The sequence below is a fragment of the Dipodomys spectabilis genome, unplaced genomic scaffold, assembly GCF_019054845.1.
Source record: "Dipodomys spectabilis isolate Male_0828 unplaced genomic scaffold, ASM1905484v1 ptg000082l, whole genome shotgun sequence".
NCBI lineage: Eukaryota > Metazoa > Chordata > Mammalia > Rodentia > Heteromyidae > Dipodomys > Dipodomys spectabilis.
This window is the reverse complement of record NW_024870759.1, coordinates 4,721,023-4,728,280: the sequence shown is the minus strand read 5'-3', so window position 1 is coordinate 4,728,280 and position 7,258 is coordinate 4,721,023.

The window sequence follows — 7,258 nt, the reverse complement described above, 5'->3', positions numbered from 1 at the left end:
AAAGTGGTAGAGTGCTAGCCTTGAGCAAAAGAGCTCAGAGACAGTGCTCAGGCCCTGAGTTCAAGCTCTGCCATCAGCCAAAAAGAAAAAAAAAGAAGTACTATTGAGAGGCATATCCAAATTCAAGATCTAATTAATAAACTTTATTTTTCATACCAAGCAGATTTCTGCGGAATCAGATTAGACAACTTAGAACTCAGTCTTTAGTGTTGGCTGAGTCTGCACCAACACACCATATCTGATGATCTACAACCATATTTGGCTTTTGCTGATACTGGTAAGTCATGGATGAATCTATTAATTTCTAGGGTTTAAAAAAAAATGTACTGGGGCTTGAACTCAGGGTCAGGGTGCTGTCTCTGAGCTTTATTGTTCAAGACTATTGCTTTACCTCTTGAGCCACAGCCTCACTTCCAGTTTTGGTGCTTAATTGGAGATAAGAATCTTACAGACTTTTCTGCCCAGTCTGGCTTGGAACACAATCCTTAGATCTTAGCTTCCTGAGTAGCTGAGATTACAGGTGTGAACTACTGGCTAATCTACTTGCTCTTTTTTTATGGATGATGCAGCTAATAAGAGCTTAATTTATACTTACTCAACTGTGATCCAGTTGATTACAGAACGCAACATTAGCTCTAGATACTGATGCTTACTTTGATAGTGTCAAGTTAATCCTCCCTTATTGTCAATGGTATGTGAGGGCATACAATCCTAGTTCGGATCTGCCCTCAGATTTCAGAACTGTGACTAAAGTTATCTTTGTACATAATTTATTAAAGTCTTTAGTATCATCATCACCTGAAGTTGTACTAAAAAATATTTTCAGTTAGTAAAGTATATTTCTTTCCTGAAATGGACATTAAGAAAGAGTACACAGAACAGGTTTTTAAGATGTAGGGAAAGAAATGAACAAATGATCATTCCTTATTTGGACTAAGAATTAGAAATGTTTTTATTGCCAAGTATGTACATGGCTTTCCATGTAAGCATGGAATTTGGTCTTTCTGTGTCATTAGATCTAGGCATCTTGCATACTATAAATTGATTATGATTTGACTTAATGACTTTATGTGTGAGGAATTTTGTAGCACTAGTTGACATGTTCAAATGATATGTTAGATCTTGACCTAGATATCAGTGATCTGGTGACTGACAAGTCTGTCATTGACTCATATAATCACTAGCCACAAGAATTTAGAGAAAATTATCACAGATCGCTGTTATATACAAATTTTAAAAAAGGCACTAACTGATGGTACCATCAATTCTCTACCAAGTTTGCTTGAGCAAACTTAGTGCTGATATGTGTATAACCATTATTGTTTCCAAAGAGAAAGAACTCAAAAGAAAGGGAAGGTATTTTAGTGACTCATCAAATATATTAAGTTGTAGCTGAATTGAACCTCAAAGAAAAAAAGTAATGCCCTTTATCCAAACCCATTCAATGACAATATCATCAACCAAGTCAAATCAAACTTTCTAGTATTGCATCACCTAGAAGGAACTTTTTCACAAATTTAAGTTGTTCTTTCTGCTGCAATTATTTTAGACCAGAAGTATAGCATGCTTTGCATAAAGGGTTAGATATACTTTTAGGAGCTTGATAATTCTTTTTCTCTGGTAAGTTTAATTTAAAGATATACAAACCTGAAATGAGATTGGGAAGTACAGAGCAAGATGGTGGAGTAGAGGTTTTCTTCCTTAGCTCTTGTGAAAACATATAGTCTGAGAAACAAAGGAGAGACCATATTTGATAAAGCAAAACTGAGGAAAAGCACCGAGAACCACAAGAGAGGAAAAACTAGCCAAGAGTTTTCAGCTAGCCCCGCAAAGGGAAGACCACAAGGCAAGCCAGCAGACAGACCAGCAGACCTAAGAGGGGGACAAGCATCAACCATGGGTACAGAGATTTAAAGGGGCAGTGATTTCTCCAGCCTGTAGGCCCATTATCCTTTTACTCCCCATATCTTAGAGGGCAGCAGCTAAGAACTGATGCAGGAATCTGCTTTGTTTTCATAACTCAGTATTGCTCCCCACCCTCTCACCTGAGGGGGTGGGTGGGGAGGAATGATGGGCAACAGGAGATGCTGAAACCATAGGCTCCGGGAGCCAGACCTGTACCATAAACTGATAAAACACTTTGAACCCTCCAGCTGCCCCACCCGTACTCATTACTCCTATTTAAGTCCTGAAGTAAGGAGACTAGGGCTAAGTAATATCACCATGTTCTTATAAGCCATCCTGGCGCCTAGCTGTGTGATGGGGGCTTTCCACTCAGCTTCAAAAGCCTAGAGGTGAGAGAGGCCATTCATAGAATTGCAGATGTTGTGTTGGTTAGCCTTAGGAGAGCTTTTACTTTTACTCTTGATTACCTCCCTAAATGGTTTGATTTGCTAGCCTCTGTGTAGTTCTGCTTGCACCTGAGTATTCCTATATAAAGCCTGCTTTTGTTAAGGCTTGCTCTCCACCCCAAGCCTGTGGTTTTTGTCTTTAAAAACTTGGTTCCAGCTCTGTTCTGAGCTGCTGGTCTTTGAGACAGGAGTCTCCCTGCAGCTGGCTTTTCTGTTTTCAAGGACTGAGTTCTGTTACAAGAATCTCTCCACCCTTGTCCCCAATCTGCCATGCCTCTTGTCTCCTGACTCTCCTCAGATTACCATGGTGTCCCTCTTCAACTTTCCATTAAAGTTGAGCTAGTTGGCTGAGGTCATTTTCTGCTCTTTCTTTATTCTAATACCCTCGTGACTCAGTTTCCTAACAAGCACCATCTTGTGGGAAGACTTCCTGCTTGAGCCAAGCTACCTGGAGTATCAGATTTCATTAGCAGCCTGCAAGCTTTCTGCTTCCATCTCAGGATCTGAGACTGAGAGCCAACGGAAACAAAAAACAATGGTCTCAAAGAAACAATGGTCTGACCTGACTTGCAGCAACCATCCAGTGTCCAGATAGCTTCCATCCATCAAAGGAGGACAGAGAGACAGATAATCCACCTTCTCCTCAGTGAGAACTACTTCATGGTTCTAGGTCAACCATTCTTTGGTCCAGAGAGCAAAAGATCTAACCTTTGCTGGTAGAGATCTCTGATTACTGAGAGATCCATTTTATAGTGATTGCTGGCAGGCAAGGTCAGGATTCTGCAGAGCCCTACCCAACAACTTCATCACTAACCCCCACCATTTCAGAAAACTTGTTAGCCTTCCCTAGTAAACAGCCCAGAATAAAGAATAATCTGCTTATATTAACTGATTGCAAACAGCTTGTGGCCAAGACAGGCTTTGGGACTGAGCCACAGTCTGAAATTTTGGAGGCTGAAAAAGAATTGAAATTTTTAGGGATTTCTGGGTCACTTAGCCACCAGTAGAGGCATCTGAGATGTCAAAGGCATCTGCTTGTGGGATCACACAAGAGAAACCTCATTAGAGGCAGCTGGGTGCCTGAAAGCATGGGTAGGGCAGCTGTTATTGGCCCTACCCTACTTGGCTAAGAAAGACACACATCAACCAAGGACAGGGTGGGAATGAACTGTTGGGCCTGTGGTCTGCAGAGTACCTACTGTCTATGGACTATGTACTAACTGCTAAAGGAGATAGCCCTCTTTGTTGTTATTTGATTGCTTTCAGTTTGTATTCATTTAAATGTATGGGTTATTTTTCTGTATATCTGATATACAAAAATTACTTTTTCATTTTTACTTATTAATATAGGCCACTTACTCCTTTCCATTTACTTTTTCATTCTCTTCTCCCTTCCTTCCTTTAGTCCAAAGCTATCATATCTGACTCACAATATGTGCCTTTAAGTATTCAGTTTTAAATCATATTTTCATCCCCTTCAATAGCTCTTCCCCATTTATACTTTCTTTCAGTATAGTATAGAAATAGAACTGTTCTGTTGCTTACATTCCCCTTTACCCTGCCCCTCATCTCTAATCCATTCTCATTACCTAACATTCTTACCAGGTAACTATGTTGCCTGAACATCATTCATTTTTGTTGTGGTTGTTTTTCCTTTTTGCTTTTCTTTTATTTCTCTTTTCTTTCTCCTTCTTCCTTCCCATCTTCCTTTCTTCTTTTTTGTCATTATTGTTTCATTTATTTATCTTTAATGTGTATCTATTAAATTTGCTTTTCTTTTTCTTTTCCTACTACTTCACTCTCCTTTCTCATTAATCTCTCCTATTAGGCTTAACCTCCTCTGCTTTCCTATATAATCAAGATATACAACTTTATAACTGTAAGGTTTGCTCCTGGATGGCGAGAAGACTCCACTCTCCTCACAGCAAAGTCTCCACCCAGTTACCTGAGTTACCTAGGCAACTAGCACACCTGGAAGAGGTCACATCTGCATCTGCTGAGGTCACATCTGAATTTGATGTGGCCACGCCTTTCTCCGCCTATACCTCAGATAAGGCCTAGCCCTGGCCCAGACACCCTCTTTTCTAGCTCTTTTCTCTCTTTTCTAGCTCTTTTCTACTCTTTTCTCTCTCTTTCCCAGCTCTCTCTCTTTCCCAGCTCTCTCTCTCTTTCCCAGCTCTCCCAGCTCTCTTTCCTAGGCCTTTCCCCACCTCGTGGAGGGCCAAGATGGCCTGGTGCCAGCTGGAATGATGAATAAACCTACCCATTACCTGAATACCACGTGCATGGTGCTGTTCTTACTCGGCTACCTCTTTTTAAAAAACTAACAATAACTCAAGACAAGTTTAGACTTCCTTATCATGAAAATAGATTTCCACAGGAAGATGGCAGAACAAGGAACAGGGTCAGCTGGAGAAGGTATGAGATAAAAGTTATGGCCAATTATGGCCTCAGGCTCAGAACTGTTAGCACTTGAAAGATTTGGAGCAAATGTATTTTGTATTTGGGCATAGTGACAATTATTGTCACTAATTGTTCTCATTCTCACAAGCTGACTTTGAGTAAAGATGTTTTAGAATCAGTAAGATTGTACACTGAGGTACTGGGTTACTTCTTAAGGAAAATAAGCACTGGGCATATAACTGTCCATACAAATATGGGAAAAGACTACTTTAGTGGTGGTGTTATATTTCCTGAAAATAATGTCTTGAGTATAAGATAATACTGAGAAGATCTTCCCTAATGTGTAGTAAAAGTTGGCATGTATTGTATTATCCTATGGAACATACCTTCAAGCTGATCATGTATCATGGAGAACATTGTGTACCACATTGAATTTACCATTCAAAACACTAATAAAATATAGAGTGCTGTTAATAGAATGGTCTCTTCATCTACTATAAATCCTCCTCTTGGTGATCTGCTCATAGATACAGAAGTGCTGTCTACATGGTTCAGAGGTATTGTTGGTCCTTTCCTTTTCAAGTTATCCATACTTAGGGCAGGCTTAGATGAAGGTCTGCCATTACATATGGTAAATCAACTCTCCTGTGTTAGGATCCCTACACTAAGATGGTATGTTGCACAGATGTTTGACCCAATATATGTGACTATCACTCAAGTGTAGAGACCAGAGCAAGTCTTAAGAATAAATTGAGAAGCCAGCACCGGTGGCTCACACCTGTACTCCTAGCTACTCAGGAGGCTGAGATCTGAGGATCGCGGTTCAAAGTCAGCCTGGGCAGGAAAGTCTGTGAGACTCTTATCTCCAATAAACCACTAGAAAACTGGAAGTGGCACTGTGGCTCAAGCAGTAGAGCACTCACCTTGAGCTGAAGAGCACAGGGACAGCACCCAAACCGAGAGTTCAAGCCCCACGACTGGAAAAAAAAAAAAGAGTAAATTGAAAATGCTATGCTCACTAAATGAAAGCCAAACTGATGATCACAATTCTTTCCTTCTCCACTTACAGAAGCTGTAACAATATTGGCAAATGATCTGGCTTCAATGGAACCTCTGTATCTTTGGATGTGATATATTATCATTTTCTTTTTTAATTAGTTTACATTAGTTACAGAGGGGATTTCATTGTTAAACTTCCCCGCATGTGCACACTTTATTCCAATCAATATTGCTTCCTTTATCACTCTCCTTTCTTCCTATGAGTGCTGTTTTTTTAAAAAAAATGAGCAATGTTGCATATGGTTGAGTACCAAAGTTGAGTACCATAATTAGTATAAGTCAAGAACTTTGTTTCAGGGAATTTGTTTTCAAAAGTACAAGATAAAGATGAAGAAAGAGGGAAGGAAGGAAGGGAGGGAGGGAATGAGGGAGGGAGAGATAGAGGAAAGAGAGAGAGAAAGAAAGAAAAGAAAGAAAGAAAGAAAGAAAGAAAGAAAGAAAGAAAGAAAGAAAGAAAGAAAGAAAGAAAGAAAGAAAGAAAGAAAGAAAAGAAAAAGAAAGGAAACCTCCTAAGTGGAGGGGGAAAGATCCAGGGACACTTGCTGTGTTAACCATCATGGACTAGTTTAAAATTAAGAAATCTTTAAAGGCCGGCTCTGAGTTCAGCCCTAGTACAGGCACAGGCACAGGCACACACACACACACACACACACACACACACACACACACACACACACGCACACACACACACACGCACACACACATGCACACACACACCACCACCAACAACAACAACAACAAAAGACAAATCATAGAAACAGACGGATTGCAGCTCAGTGGTCCTGGGTTCAATCCTCAGCCATCACCAAGAAAAGAAAAACAGAAACAATGGTAGAAACAGAATTTTTATAGTTAGAGACACAAAACAATAACAAGAATAAACAAACTAAAGAATCCCAGCGCCTACAAATATATTTCTTGCAAATATATACACCAACTCAGATAAAAAAGGGCAAGGAATCTTTATTAGCCACATAGTGGCTATATCCCACTCATCAGGTAGTGAAGCATTGCCGCCAGGCTCTCTCACAGCATGGCTTGTATAGGAAAGAGGCTATGTGCAGGTGTTAGTATACGTGACAGAGCCACATGTAGGTGGTGATGTACGTGACAGAAACAGTCAATAATCACAGATAGCAATTTCCAGTTAACAAGGCAAAGTAAACAAGTCAGAAGTAAACAAAGCAAACAAAACAAGTCAGAAGCAAAGACCGCATTCTGGATTTTTCCTTTGTTAGGGGTTTAACTGATGTTTACCAAAACATGCTCCAAGCTTCCTATTTACAACAAATCCTACTTACCAAAAACACATTTCACACTTCCCAAGTTTTACTAAAACATGTTTCATACTCTCCAAGTTTCCTATCTACCAAGTCTAAGACCAAACTGCCTTCTGGGTTTCCGGGCTTTTCCTGAATTCTGTTACATTTCAGTAACTTGATTTT